The following is a 15,874-nucleotide window of genomic DNA, read 5'->3' as shown; positions in this document are numbered from 1 at the left end:
GAAGGCTGCTGAGGACCCAAAGGTGCCGCCCTCCTTCAGCCGGGAGGAGAGAGAGACCCCAAGAATGTGGGGCCCACGGGGCCCACAGGGGAGCCATGGCGTCTCTGGGAGCGGCTGAGGCCTCCGGAAGAAACAACATGGCGTTCCCGCCTATTTCGAAAAAAGGCGGGAAACACTGCCGTCTGGCCCTGCTGCCTCCGTGGGCTCCTCCTGGGCCTGCCTGGCCGGGGGGGGGGGAAATCTAGCTTGTTGTTGTTTAGTCGTTTAGTCGTGTCCGACTCTTCGTGACCCCATGGACCATAGCACGCCAGGCACTCCTGTCTTGCACTGCCTCCCGCAGTTTGGTCAAACTCATGTTCGTAGCTTCGAGAACACTGTCCAGCCATCTCGTCCTCTGTCGTCCCCTTCTCCTAGTGCCCTCCATCTTTCCCAACATCAGGGTCTTTTCCAAGGATTCTTCTCTTCTCATGAGGTGGCCAAAGTATTGGAGCCTCAGCTTCACGATCTGTCCTTCCAGGGAGCACTCAGGGCTGATTTCCTTAAGAATGGATAGGTTTGATCTTCTTGCAGTCCATGGGACTCTCAAGAGTCTCCTCCAGCACCATAATTCAAAAGCATCAATTCTTCGACGATCAGCCTTCTTTATGGTCCAGCTCTCACTTCCATACATCACTACTGGGAAAACCATAGCTTTAACTATACGGACCTTTGTCGGCAAAGTGATGTCTCTGCTTTTTAAGATGCTGTATAGGTTTGTCATTGCTTTTCTCCCAAGAAGCAGGCGTCTTTTAATTTCGTGACTGCTGTCACCATCTGCAGTGATCAAGGAGCCCAAGAAAGTAAAATCTCTCACTGCCTCCATTTCTTCCCCTTCTATTTGCCAGGAGGTGATGGGACCAGTGGCCATGATCTTGGTTTTTTTGATTTTGAGCTTCAGACCATATTTTGCGCTCTCCTCTTTCACCCTCATTAAAAGGTTCTTTAATTCCTCCTCGCTTTCTGCCATCAAGGTTGTGTCATCTGCATATCTGAGGTTGTTGATATTTCTTCCGGCAATCTTAATTCCGGCTTGGGATTCATCTAGTCCAGCCTTTCGCATGATGAATTCTGCATATAAGTTAAATAAGCAGGGAGACAATATACAACCTTGTCGTACTCCTTTCCCAATTTTGAACCAATCAGTTGTTCCATATCCAGTTCTAACGGTAGCTTCTTGTCCCACATAGAGATTTCTCAGGAGACAGATGAGGTGATCAGGCACTCCCATTTCTTTAAGAACTTGCCATAGTTTGCTGTGGTCGACACAGTCGAAGGCTTTTGCATAGTCAATGAAGCAGAAGTAGACGTTTTTCTGGAACTCTCTAGCTTTCTCCATAATCCAGCGCATGTTTGCTATTTGGTCTCTGGTTCCTCTGCCCTTTCGAAATCCAGCTTGCACTTCTGGGAGTTCTCGATCCACATACTGCCTAAGCCTGCCTTGTAGAATTTTAAGCATAACCTTGCTAGCGTGTGAAATGAGCGCAATTGTGCGGTAGTTGGAGCATTCTTTGGCACTGCCCTTCTTTGGAATTGGGATGTAGACTGATCTTCTCCAATCCTCTGGCCATTGCTGAGTTTTCCAAACTTGCTGGCATATTGGGTGTAGCACCTTAACAGCATCATCTTTTAAAATTTTAAATAGTTCAGCTGGAATATCATCACTTCCACTGGCCTTGTTATTAGCAGTGCTTTCTAAGGCCCATTTGACTTCACTCTCCAAGATGTCTGGCTCAAGGTCAGCAACCACACTACCTGGGGTGTCCTTTCATATCTCCAATTTTCTTGAACAGATCTCTGGTTTTCCCCATTCTATTGTTTTCCTCTATTTCTTTGCATTGCTCATTTAAGAAGACCCTCTTGTCTCTCCTTGCTGTTTTTTGGAAATCTGCATTCAGTTTCCTGTATCTTTCCCTATCTCCCTTGCATTTTGCTTGCCTCCTCTCCTCCGCTATTTGTAAGGCCTCGTTGGATAGCCATTTTGCTTTCTTGCATTTCCTTTTCCTTGGGATGGTTTTCGTTGCTGCCTCCTGTATAATGTTACGAGCCTCCATCCATAGTTCTTCAGGCACTCTGTCCACCAAATCTAAATCCTTAAACCTGTTCCTCACTTCCACTGTGTATTCATAAGGGATTTGATTCAGATTGTATCTTACTGGCCCAGTGGTTTTTCCTACTTTCTTCAGTTTAAGCTGGAATTTTGCTATAAGAAGCTGATGATCTGAGTTACAGTCAGCTCCGGGTCTTGTTTTTGCTGACTGTATAGAGCTTCTCCATCTTTGGCTGCAGAGAATATAATCAATCTGATTTCGATGCTGCCCATTTGGTGATATCCATGTGTAGAGTCGTCTCTTGTGTTGTTGGAAGAGAGTGTTTGTGATGACCAGCTTGTTCTCTTGACAGAACTCTATTAGCCTTTGCCCTGCTTCATTTTGAACTCCAAGGCCAAACTTGCCAGTTGTTCCTTTTATCTCTTGATTCCCTACTTTAGCATTCCAATCCCCTGTAATGAGAAGAACATCCTTCTTTGGTGTCATTTCTAGAAGTTGTTGTAGGTCTTCATAGAATTGGTCAATTTCACTTTCTTCAGCACCGGTAGTTGGTGCATAAACTTGGATTACTGTGATGTTAAAAGGTCTGCCTTGGATTCGTATCGAGATCATTCTGTCATTTTTGAGATTGCATCCCATTACAGCTTTTGCCACTCTTTTGTTGACTATGAGGGCCACTCCATTTCTGCTACAGGATTCTTGCCCACAGTAGTAGATATGATAGTCACCCGAACTGAATTCGCCCATTCCCTTCCATTTTAGTTCACTGATGCCCAGGATGTCGATATTTATTCTTGTCATCTCATTTTTGACCACATCCAGCTTACCTCCACTCATGGTTCTTACATTCCAGGTTCCTATGCAATATTTTTCTTTACAGCATCGGACTTTCCTTTCGCTTCCAGGCATATCCGCAACTGAGCATCCTTTCGGCTTTGGCCCAGCCGCTTCATCAGCTCTGAATCTACTTGTACTTGTCCTCCGCTCTTCCTCAGTAGCATGTTGGACGCCTTCCGACCTGAGGGGCTCATCTTCCAGCGTCATAACTTTTATATGCCTGTTGTCTTTGTCCATGGAGTTTTCTTGGCAGGGATACTGGAGTGGCTTGCCAGTTCCTTCTCCAGGTGGATCACGTTTAGTCAAAACTCTCCACTATGACCTGTCCATCTTGGGTGGCCCTGCATGGCATAGCTCATAGCTTCTCCGAGTTATTCAAGCCCCTTCGCCACGACAAGGCATTGATCCATGAAGGGGGGAAATCTAGCTACCCCCCCCCAAATAATGGGGGGGGAGGAAGAGGAAGAGGATGAAGGAGAAGCCGGGAGGGGGAGCAGCCAAGAGGGAAACACAGGGGGAAAACTTCCTCAGGAAACCGGGCGAAGGAGAGGAGGAATCTGAACGGGGATTGGCCAGCTGTGCAATGGAGAGGCTTCTGATTGGTCCATCCCTGCTCTGGGGTGGGAAATGGGGTCAGGTGGTTCTGGGAGCCCCGTAGAAACTGGTTTTCTGCCTGGAGAAACAGGGAAAGGATGACAGCGGTCCCTCTTGCTTTGAACTGGGGAGAGTCGCAGAGGGAGGGGCCGCCCCCCTGAGCAACATGTGCTCTCCCTCCCCTATCCTGGGCTTCCCCTTTCCTGCATATGGGGGGGGCTTTTGTTACACACACACACACACACACACACACACACACACACACACACACGTCTAAAGCAGTGGCAGAGGACAGTCCTGGAGCCACTTTGGCTCTCCCAAACTGACCAAATGTTTCTCTTCAAAAAAAAACCTCCTCATTGTCTCTCTCTGTGCTCACAAATCCTGCCTTAAAGGCACATTTAAGGTGTGAATAGGTCCTGGCTCAGGAACTAAGTCTCAATTACAAAAGGACTGGCCAGATTCCCCTGTCAAGTGAAAATTAACAGACCTGGGGGAAAACAACGGACTCCGATTTCTTTTGTTATAAGGGGCAGGGTAAGAGGAATTTGCCCCCATGCATTACGAGACTACCAATGTACAGAGAGGGGACAGTTTAGCCAGAGAGAAGCCATTTTCTTGACTTCATGGTTCAAAAGTCAAGAGAAGCCTATTCTGCCGTATCAAGGTAAATTAATCCCCTGCTGACCCAGACAGTTCCTCCAGACCTCTTGGAAAACACACGCACCCTTTTACATAACCCATTGCTAAATCCTGTCTCACACCCACATGGAAACTTGCATAATCGCACCTCCAGCCAGATAACCAAAAACGATAACGATCACCCATTCTCGGAACTTCCACCCTCCCAAATCCCCGCCTGAGGTGCCCTCCCTTGTACTTTTCATGACCCAGATTCAGCTGAACCATGGACCTTTTTAAGATATATATATTTATCCCTAATAAACTATTCCGTTGTTCCTTTAGTAATGTTATGGTGTCCTCTATCATGTTACCCGATGCATCTCCCTATTCTCTACTCTGTATGAAACTGTATCTATTTACGAAACCGCAATAATATAACCTTGCACTGATACCTTGAACCTTTCTATCAAATTGTACCTGTTTAAAAAATCCTGCCATCCTGAAGAATTAATTGTTTGACTCTACTATTTGCAAAGGTTTCCACTTATGCACCCTTCTAAGCTTTTAGTTCGTTGTCCTTGATAAAATGTTATAAGCTGTCAAACATCGCTCTGAACTGTGAACGTTTTACCGCTGTTAGAATTGTATCCTCTCTGTGTATTATTAGTTACTGTATAATATCTTCTTCTTCTTTAACTTTAAGTGTAGTCTTTTCTCTCTATTGCAAACGTTGAATATTTGTATAAACTTTGTTGCAAGTTAATAGGCACCTCTGTGGCACAACATATTTTACGGACTGTTTCCACTTCTTCTTGATACCACACTGCCACCTAGCCAGTCTAAAAGAGCACGACTCAAATACACACTTTCAGTGAGAACAACAATTTTATTTGATAAACAGGTGTTATCAACAATCTTCCCACATCCGCAGAGTCTTCCTGTCAAACAATAAGGAGACATGCATAATCATTACCTGGACTATCACCATGATATCTTACATCAAGAATTCCATCAACCCCTTTGTCCTCTCGCGATTACCCCCTCCCAGAACCCATTTCCCCACCTTTTATGCAATTCTGTACTATTGGAAATGAAACCTATAAATTTGTGAAGCTTCCTTTGTTCGGGGTCCCTTCACTTCAACTTGCTTGTGTGGACGGATCGCTATTGCAATAGCTTTATTATTTAATTAATAAAGTACCTTGCTTCGTACGTCCTGGTTTGGCCTCTGTTATTTGGTAGGCAGGAGACGCTCAAACTTCGTCTGCCTGCCAGGATACCTGGACTCTTCCTGGGTCAAGGATCCACTTAATTCTAGGACCGTGTAGCTCTGAAAATTTTTACAACAGTTTGGCGACCACTTCGGGGACCCAGTTTTGCCTTGAGCTCCGGGTTCACTGAGGAAGGGGAGCCCAGCGCGCCCTTGCCTCTTTTGCAGGGGGGTAAACCAACCTCAGGACCCGAGGCGCTTGGTAGTAATTGAGAGTCCAAGCGGGACCCCCAGGACGAAGCAACGTTTAAAGGGACAAGGCTGTTTTTTCTTCAGGAACCAGTGGGAAGCTGGAGACAACGGGATTCGACTGAAAGGATCGGTCGTGAGTATTAAAAGGGGACACGCGGTGGGCTGATTACTGCAGCAACTAAAATTCTAAAACTTCACTCTTCACTGTTCTCTCCTTTTCTGTTTCTTATCTTGGGCTCTAGTTGCAGCTAAGCTGTAAAGGCATAAGGGATAAAGAAGAATTAGAGCCTTTGGGATCCGTCCTTTCGTTAAACGAAATACCCAGAAGGACGGACCCAGCTCGCTCCTGCCAATCTGCGCAGGAGTTCTGAGCAATCTACCCAACCTTTTTTCCGTATTCCTCTGCTCTTAATCTTCGGGTGAAGCCGCCCCTAGACACCCCCGATCCCCACCGGGAAGTGACGGGGTTGTTCTAGATCGCAAGGTCACCCGTTCTTTTCAAAAAACCTTCCTTCCAAGGCTAACCACCCGGCATTGCGTGGGCAAGCGTCCAGGGCAGGTAGTCTTTCTATTAGATTGTAAGAGGCAGGAAAGTTGCTGCAGGACCCTAGGCAATTGATGACCAGAAGGGGGTCCTTAGGTATCTAGCTGCACCAGGCCGCCTAGTAGTTAGTGCACGCGAACGGCAGGCAGGAACACCACAAGGACGTGGGGGTGAGTCATAGACTCGGGAAGTTAAGAGTGTCCAGGAACAGGGTCGGGGACCCAGAACTGCAGTATAAAGAGCCAGAATAAACATGGGTGCGCATAATTCAAAGGAATTCCTGTCCCAGACTCCCAGCCGTGGCAAAGCTCAATGGAAGCTTCGCCAAAGTGGGGACTCTGAGGATGAAAGCCCATTACAATTCATATTCGAACATTGGCATGAATTACCTGGGGTGGAAAAACTTGACAAAAATCGGCTAAAAAGACTCTGTCAGAAAGACTGGATCCGCGTCACTGCGGACCATCCAGAGGGGGAAAAATGGATCCCGAGAGGTTCCCTTAATGCCCAGCGAATCTCTGCACTAAGAATAACACTGGAAGACCAATACCCCTTGCAAATTCGATATCTCAACTTATTTGAAAAGGCAAAAATCCTTCTTAAAGGGACTGAAGGTCCAACAGCCCCACAAATGCCAGTAATAACGGAAAGGAGTTCAAGACCCCCACCGTACCAGGAAACAATTATAGAAGAGCCGGTAGACCAGCTCTGCAGCCCTGCCGAAGCCCCGGCACCATCTCCTTCTAACGCAAACAGACAACGGGAGGCTGAGGTCCAAGACTCCCGGAGTGCAGTGGAGGGCGGATCTGTAACTCCTGCCATGCCTAGTCTAAGTCCAGCACCTCAGGGCAACCTCGAAGCCCGAATTCCTGCTGAAGTACCCCCCCAGCTAAGTCCTGTTGCTAGCAGAACTCGTAGTCGTGACCCAGAAACCAATTTAGTGGAGCAACTAGTGACAGTTTTATCGGAATTAAAGGGATCGTCCACAAAGGAAAGAGACCCCATAGAAAAGGAACCAGAGGCTACCGAGAAAACCCAGGGACAATATCCCTTAAGGTCAGTCCCAGTTTCAGATGGGATGAACTTCGTCTATTCCCATGTTCCCTTTTTAACCTCAGACCTACTGAATTGGGCTCAGCAGATGTCGACCTTAAAAGACAATCCTGACATGTGCTATCGTAAAATTGCCATTATTTTTTCTACTCATAATCCCTCCTGGGCAGACGTACACATGCTCCTGAATGGTCTTTTTAATGAGCCCGAACGGGAGGAGATTTTAGAGAAAGCAACAGAAGCCCTAAAATTACCTGATGTCCAACTCAATAAACCTGCAGGGATCGAGCCTCTAACTGCAGCCCAACTTAGAACCGAACCAGAATGGGACTATAACACCACGCCTGGGATTTGGTATCTGAAGGCGTTTCGAAAAGCCATCTTACATGGGATAAGGCTCGCGGGAAAAAAATCTACAAATTGGACTAAGATCAGGGAGGTAACCCAAGAACCTGATGAAACTCCCACCGCCTTCTATACCAGGCTAATAACCGCCTTTCGAACATGGGGGGGGATCGATCCTGATACCCCAGACAACCAAGTAGTGGTGAAAAGCTTCTTTAAAGACCAAGCTTGTCCAGACATCAGAAAATTCCTCTCCCTCCAAGTAGCCTATGAAGGGAAACCCATGAGTGAGATCCTCGGGCTTGCGAAAACCATTTATGATGGAAGGGATGAGAAAAAGAAAAAGGAGGCAAGGAAGGAAAAGGAGGACGATGCTAGAGTCCTCGCCTTGGCTTTGAGTGCAGCCAGTACCGCATATAACCCCCAACCTAGTTACCCCTTCAGAAATTCAAAGGCTCCCACACAACCTAGAGGGATGAACGCACATGCAAATCGACAAGCCTCTCCTTACCAAAGGGCTAACAATGTCCAGCATCGAGAGACCACCTCTCAATGCTTTTTCTGCAATCAAATAGGGCATTTCAAGCGAAATTGTCCATTATTCTTAAATACCGTGGCACCAAAACCAGCTCTAGGGATGGGATCCAATGCAGCACAAAACCCTAACCCGATAGCGCCAAACCCTTTCCAGAATCAGCGCCCATTCCAACTACCGCTGGAATTTAACCAGGAGCAAATGCAACCCACTCTTAATTCAGAGACTAACCAATGACAATTAAACGGGGATCCTTCAAACCTTGCCCTGGTATGCCCGACAATTGCCTTATCAGCCCATGACCCCATATGCACAATCACCATAGATGGCCATGAGTATCAGTGTTTACTAGATACAGGGGCAACTTTCTCAACTTTAAACGACAGTCATCTGAGGTCCAGTCAGCAAAAACAACGTATAATGGGCATTGATGGGATCCCCAGGACATGCGCTCTTTCAGAGCCAGCGAAAGTAACGATAGGGCCCCTGACTGCTGAGCACTCATTTCTACTGACCCCGAGCCCTGTCAACCTACTAGGGCGAGACCTACTATGTAAATTACAGGCAACTATAACTTGCAGCACTGAGGGTATCTACCTCCACATGCCAGAAGAGGCGGCAGTCTCCTTTCAAGGCATTTTAAAGGAAGAAAACCTGACTGACTTAGAAATACCAACCCCTCTGATTGACAAGGTACCAGTTCACCTATGGGGAAATACTAATACCTCTGTGGGACTCTTAAAATCGGCAGATCCCGTTGTTATTAAATACCGCACCGATGTCCCATACCCCTCCATCAAACAGTACCCCTTGCCGCAGGAGGCAATAGAAGGATTGAGGCCAATGATACAGGATTTTATGGATCAAGGCATCCTTGTTCCCTGCGTCAGCCCATGCAATAGTCCACTCCTGCCGGTACGCAAGCCATCACCCCCGGGTGCCCCAGTTAAATACAGGCTTGTCCAAGACCTCAGAATTATCAACAACTTTGTGATACCCCGCCACGCCATCACCGCCAACCCTAATACAATTTTGACCGGAATCCCACCAGATAGTACATATTTCAGTGTCATTGATTTATGCTCCGCCTTCTTTTCCATAAGAGTGCATGAGAAAAGCCAATTTCTGTTCGCCTTTACGTGGGAAAAAGGACAGCTGACTTGGACTAGACTCCCACAGGGATATGTAGAGAGCCCAACAATTTTTGCTTGTGCATTGCATAGGGACCTACAAGACCTCTCCTTTCCTGCTGGCTCCTCCCTTTTAATATATGTAGATGACTTGATAATTTGCTCCACCTCCGCAACTAATTGCCACATGGACACCGTCCATCTACTAACCGCCCTTGCCGACAAGGGCCACAAGGTCTCACCAAAAAAACTACAATATTGCCAAACTGAAGTAAAATACTTGGGCCACATAATTGGCCACGGAACAAGAGCTTTGACAACTGAAAGAGTAGATGCTATAGCTAAGGTTCCCCTGCCAAAGACCAAGAAACAGCTCCGCGGGTTTCTAGGAATGAGCGGATTTTGCAGGTCATGGATCCCAGGGTATGGAGAATTAACCAAACCCCTTGTAAAGATGACTAATAAGGACGAACCAGAACCCCTTGAATGGTCCAAAGAAAGCCTACAAAATTTTGAAACTATCAAAAGGGAACTGAGGTCCGCTCCAGCCTTAGGATTGCCAGACTACCGTCTCCCCTTTTCGCTGTTCGTGCATGAACAGAAAGGGGTAGCCTCCGGAGTTCTGACACAAACCTTCAGAGGCCAGGAACGTCCTGTCGCCTACTACAGTATTCAATTAGACCCGGTAGCTAAGGGGACTGTAGGTTGCCTCAGGGCGATTGCTGCCGCTGCGGAATTAGTGGACAGAGCCCTAGAAATCGTTCAAAATCAAGAACTAATCCTAAATGTACCACATGCTGTAGCCACCTTGTTAAACTTACGAAACTGTCAACATTTTAGTAACGAACGACTAAATCAGTACGAAGCTGCCCTGCTCACACCATCCAACGTGCGCATTAAAAGAGTCAATACCCTAAATCCAGCCACCCTACTGCCTCTGCCCGACGACGGGACCCCCCATCACGATTGCACCTTAGCAGTCCGCTTGGCCGAAAGGCCACGGGAAGATTTAGACCACCTTCCCTTGGAAAACCCAGATATCTCAATCTTTACAGATGGAAGTTCCAAGGTCGTGGCTGGAACAAGACAAACTGGGTACGCTGTGGTAACACACGACACCATCCTAGAAGCTGCACCTATAAACCCGCGCTACAGTGCGCAGGCAGCTGAGCTTATTGCCCTTATCAGAGCTTGCGAATTGAGTGAAGGCAAGCGCGTAAATATCTATACTGATTCCAAATATTGTTTCGGACTGGTACACGCTACGGGTACCCTCTGGAAACAGAGGGGATTCCTAACAGCTGCAGGAACACAAATCTCTCACGCACCGCTAGTGAAAAGACTAATGGACTCCATACATTTCCCGAAGGCCATCTCAGTAATACACTGCAAAGCACACACAAATGGCACGGACTTTGTCTCCTTAGGGAATAGTATTGCGGACGCCGCTGCCCAGAAGGCAGCGGCCATGAGAGGGGAAATGTATGAAAATGAATTTCAAGCCATCTTAGTTCCAGCCGATGTAGACTTCAATCGAATGTATCGCACCGCTAGTGTAGAAGAAATAAGCTCATGGCAACAACTGGGGGCACACCAAAGGGACAATGCGTGGGTTTTGCCGGACGGACGTCTAGCAATGCCTAAAGCCTGGGTACCCCGCCACCTCCGGGTTTTACACAATTTCACACACTGGGGAGCAAACCGCCTAGCAGACAGCATCCTTAGGCATTGGTATGCCCCAGGTGCACACCAATTTGCGAAGGCAGTATCCAAAAATTGCACCATCTGCGCCGGATTCAACCCAAAACAAGAACCACGCAAACCACCAGGGTCTAGACCTTGGGCATATATACCCTTTGAAAGCCTACAACTAGATTTTGCAGAACTCCCGAACTGTATGGGGTTTAAACAATTACTTGTCATAACAGACCGACTTTCAGGTTGGCCAGAAGCTTTTCCATGCAAACGAGCAAATGCTCAAACCGTTGCCAAAATCCTCATGCAGGAAATAATTCCCAGATACGGAGTTCCACGTCGATTAGACTCTGACCGTGGGACACATTTCGCTGCAGAGGTAGTTCAGTCTGTCACCAAGGCATTTGGAATTAAATGGGAACTCCACACCCCGTACCATCCGGCCTCTTCAGGTCAGACGGAGCGGATGAATGGACTTATAAAAACCCAATTGGGAAAAATCTGTAAGGCTACCGGGCTAAAATGGATAAATGCTCTTCCGTTAGTCCTACATAATATTCGTAGCCAGCCGAGAGGACTCTTGAAACTATCTCCCTATGAACTCCTGTTCGCCAGACCCTCCCCGACTCATACCACCCAACTCCCCGTCTCTGAGCTAGAGACTGGGGAAAACGAACTGACTGTATATGTTACACAATTACAACGACAACTAAAGAAACTACACCATTATGCAGCGACCTGTCAGAATGTTCCCCTTGATGTCGATGCTCACTCCTTCACGCCTGGACAGTGGATTTGGGTTAAAACTTACAGGCGAGCCACCTTACAACCCCAGTGGGAAGGACCCTACCAGATTCTCCTGACGACCCCAACTGCAATCAAGGTCTCTGAACGTTCTGCCTGGATTCATCACACCTTCTGTAAGTCCGCACCAAACCCCAACGACCTGGGTGACGTTGCAAGGACCTCCCCATCTTCCATCAACTCCACCGAAGACACCGTCCCACTCGACAATCCCGCGCCAGCCATCGAATCCCCCCAAGACCCTCCCGAGGAACCCACCTCGATCCCAATAACAGCCAAGGAAGGTGACCAAGGAGACCTGGAGAAGTGGATGTCAAAGATCCTTGTAGTACCTGAACCAGACGACCCAGATCATCCACCCATACGAATGCAGTTCCGGAAACAGAAATGCCACGACACCGGGAGCGGGACCTGAAACCCCAGTTTTTGTTTTACCTTCCCTTTCTCATACCACCTTCCCAAAACCCAACCCAGTTTTCCCACCCTCCTCCCTTATCTTTCTCAAACCCAAAAACCACCACCCCCTCCCTTCCCTAACTGTATCGTGTCTGTCGAGTTCTTTCTTTATTTTTATACAGATTTTCGCCTCTGCCAACCCGTGAGATGGACCGGACCCTGCTCCTGGGATACTGTCTCGCCTTCATCACCTACGTCGCAGCCCAGCAGCTCAATTGTGGAGAAAATCCTTCTGAGTTCTTCTTCCTGGATCATCGGACCGTCGACTCCTCTGACCCTACTTCCTTGAACAACCTTGGAGACTTCAAATTCTGCCTTCCCGGAACTAAGAGGTGGCTACCACATGCCTTTCGACCCCAACTGCGAGGCACCCAAACCTGGGAATTACTTATAAGGTCTGCCTCCTTCTCTATATTGGGACGTGCTTTCTTTACCCTTGACCATTCCTGGAACCGGTTAACTTGCCACAATGGAACTTCTCATCAGACCCAATGGGGCACCACTATTAAGACTTTTGACCCCGCAGAACAAGGACAAGGACTTTGGGGGGAATACACGGACTCTATGCATTATGACTTTTGGACTTATGGATTCATGTGTACCAATCCATCCACTGCTACGACCATTCAAGGTATCTGCGTTCGAAAATTTTGTTGTATATGGGACATAGGGACGGCATCAACCTGGGAAGGAAATAGGTATGTCGAGGGATGGTTACACTCAGTTGGAGGTGGGGCTAGTACGGAATGGGACCATGTAGGACCCCAGAGATGCGGGGGAGTCTCAACTGACCTACACTTACTCCACCGACAGGACCCTTTACAGCCCCTCGGCACTGCCCCTAGAAACGTCAACCTTACAGGACTTCCCTTGCCCCCGCGCATTTCCGATATCTCTGCATGGCAAAGTAATACGTACGTCCAGCTCCTTCAGCGGGCCGCCCATGCCACGAATTTAACTGACTGCTGGATCTGCACCCATATCCCATCCCACATAGAGCAGGGAGTGCCTTTCGTTGCAAACCCCCTCACCCTCCAACAGTATAAGAGTACCTACCTCCTGAACCGGAACCTTACTTTCTTAAAGCCCACTTCACAGTATATATACCTGAGTGGTGAGTCCCAAGGACCCATTTGTAGAGAATTTACAGGAACTGGAAGCCATGTGGGTTCTAGCAAATGCCCCGTTACGATCTTAATAAACCCCGGAGAGGACCTCACCTTAGTCAGGAATCACACGCATTCCCGTTCTTACCCTGATCTCAAGTCTGCCCTGACAGCCGTCTTGTTCCCGTTCATTCAAGAATCACCCATTGACGGTCTCATAGAAGCCTTTAGCACCGGACGAATTGGGAAACCCCTCAGCGGGCTATTCTGGCTCTGTTCCTCCCGAGGTTATACGTGGGTCAGTATTCACATGAGAGGATCCTGCTTCCTCGGCCACATACACCCAGGGTTCCGGGTAACCCAGGACTTACCTACCGGCCGCTTGAGAAACAGGAGGTCCCCGACTACCCCGTTAAAACCTAAGGCAAAGGCAGAGACCTGGCTCCGCGCAGTGTTCCCAGCCTATGGGGCTTTCTCGAACCATATGGACATCTTAAAACTAACGGATATTTTGTTGCGGTTCATCAATGAATCTGAGGCCGCCACGCTAGCAGTGTTAACAGAACTCACTCAGGTCCGATCCCTCTCTATTCAGAACCGCTTGGCTCTTGATCTCCTCCTGTCAGCGCAGGGCGGGACCTGTAAGCTCATCGGGGCGGAGTGCTGTATGTATGTATCCGATCAGACCCTGAATATAACAGCACACCTCCGAGCCATCGATTCCCTAACAAAAGATCTCCACGAGGTGCAGAATGAAGGGGTCTCAGACTGGGATATCTGGTCGTGGCTTCCCAATGCCTCCTGGCTCAGGGAAATCGTGAAAGGCACCCTTTTTCTAGCTCTATCTTTGATCCTCCTCCTTACCTCCCTTTGCTGTTGCCTCCAATGTTTCCCGGCTATGTTAACTCCCCGCAGACAAAAGCCCTCCCCAACCTCCTTTCAAGCTCCGTTATGTCCTTCCCCTGAGTTCCCCGAGATAGTACCGATGTTCCACCTTGGGAGTGGGGAGTACATTACCCCGGTGTGCGGAAATAATTTTTAATTACTTAAAAATTAATCCGCAGAGAGGGGAAATGTTATAAGGGGCAGGGTAAGAGGAATTTGCCCCCATGCATTACGAGACTACCAATGTACAGAGAGGGGACAGTTTAGCCAGAGAGAAGCCATTTTCTTGACTTCATGGTTCAAAAGTCAAGAGAAGCCTATTCTGCCGTATCAAGGTAAATTAATCCCCTGCTGACCCAGACAGTTCCTCCAGACCTCTTGGAAAACACACGCACCCTTTTACATAACCCATTGCTAAATCCTGTCTCACACCCACATGGAAACTTGCATAATCGCACCTCCAGCCAGATAACCAAAAACGATAACGATCACCCATTCTCGGAACTTCCACCCTCCCAAATCCCCGCCTGAGGTGCCCTCCCTTGTACTTTTCATGACCCAGATTCAGCTGAACCATGGACCTTTTTAAGATATATATATTTATCCCTAATAAACTATTCCGTTGTTCCTTTAGTAATGTTATGGTGTCCTCTATCATGTTACCCGATGCATCTCCCTATTCTCTACTCTGTATGAAACTGTATCTATTTACGAAACCGCAATAATATAACCTTGCACTGATACCTTGAACCTTTCTATCAAATTGTACCTGTTTAAAAAATCCTGCCATCCTGAAGAATTAATTGTTTGACTCTACTATTTGCAAAGGTTTCCACTTATGCACCCTTCTAAGCTTTTAGTTCGTTGTCCTTGATAAAATGTTATAAGCTGTCAAACATCGCTCTGAACTGTGAACGTTTTACCGCTGTTAGAATTGTATCCTCTCTGTGTATTATTAGTTACTGTATAATATCTTCTTCTTCTTTAACTTTAAGTGTAGTCTTTTCTCTCTATTGCAAACGTTGAATATTTGTATAAACTTTGTTGCAAGTTAATAGGCACCTCTGTGGCACAACATATTTTACGGACTGTTTCCACTTCTTCTTGATACCACACTGCCACCTAGCCAGTCTAAAAGAGCACGACTCAAATACACACTTTCAGTGAGAACAACAATTTTATTTGATAAACAGGTGTTATCAACAATCTTCCCACATCCGCAGAGTCTTCCTGTCAAACAATAAGGAGACATGCATAATCATTACCTGGACTATCACCATGATATCTTACATCAAGAATTCCATCAACCCCTTTGTCCTCTCGCGATTACCCCCTCCCAGAACCCATTTCCCCACCTTTTATGCAATTCTGTACTATTGGAAATGAAACCTATAAATTTGTGAAGCTTCCTTTGTTCGGGGTCCCTTCACTTCAACTTGCTTGTGTGGACGGATCGCTATTGCAATAGCTTTATTATTTAATTAATAAAGTACCTTGCTTCGTACGTCCTGGTTTGGCCTCTGTTATTTGGTAGGCAGGAGACGCTCAAACTTCGTCTGCCTGCCAGGATACCTGGACTCTTCCTGGGTCAAGGATCCACTTAATTCTAGGACCGTGTAGCTCTGAAAATTTTTACAACACTTTCTTAGACTTTTATTTTGGTATGAGCTTTCGTGTGCATGCACACTTCTTCAGATACGATGTACGATGTGATGTA

At 47.3% G+C, this 15,874-nt stretch overlaps 1 protein-coding gene and 1 long non-coding RNA gene across 6 annotated transcripts in view; one reads left to right on the top strand and one right to left on the bottom strand.

Moving 5' to 3' along the window:
* LOC118078033 (uncharacterized) overlaps window positions 1–15,874 on the top strand; it is a 71,940-nt gene that overhangs the window by 38,031 nt on the left and 18,035 nt on the right. The window lies entirely within an intron of this gene.
* Window positions 5,006–5,474, bottom strand: LOC148687249 (uncharacterized). Its single transcript, XR_015948576.1, has 2 exons — window positions 5,344–5,474; window positions 5,006–5,080 (listed from the first exon to the last, which is right to left on the bottom strand). It is a non-coding gene; the product is annotated as an uncharacterized LOC148687249 (long non-coding RNA).

This window comes from Zootoca vivipara, chromosome 2, assembly GCF_965207765.1.
Source record: "Zootoca vivipara chromosome 2, rZooViv2.hap1.1, whole genome shotgun sequence".
NCBI classification, from domain to species: Eukaryota; Metazoa; Chordata; class Lepidosauria; order Squamata; family Lacertidae; genus Zootoca; species Zootoca vivipara.
Note: the sequence above shows the minus strand (reverse complement) of the source record. Positions and strands in the feature narration are given on the sequence as shown.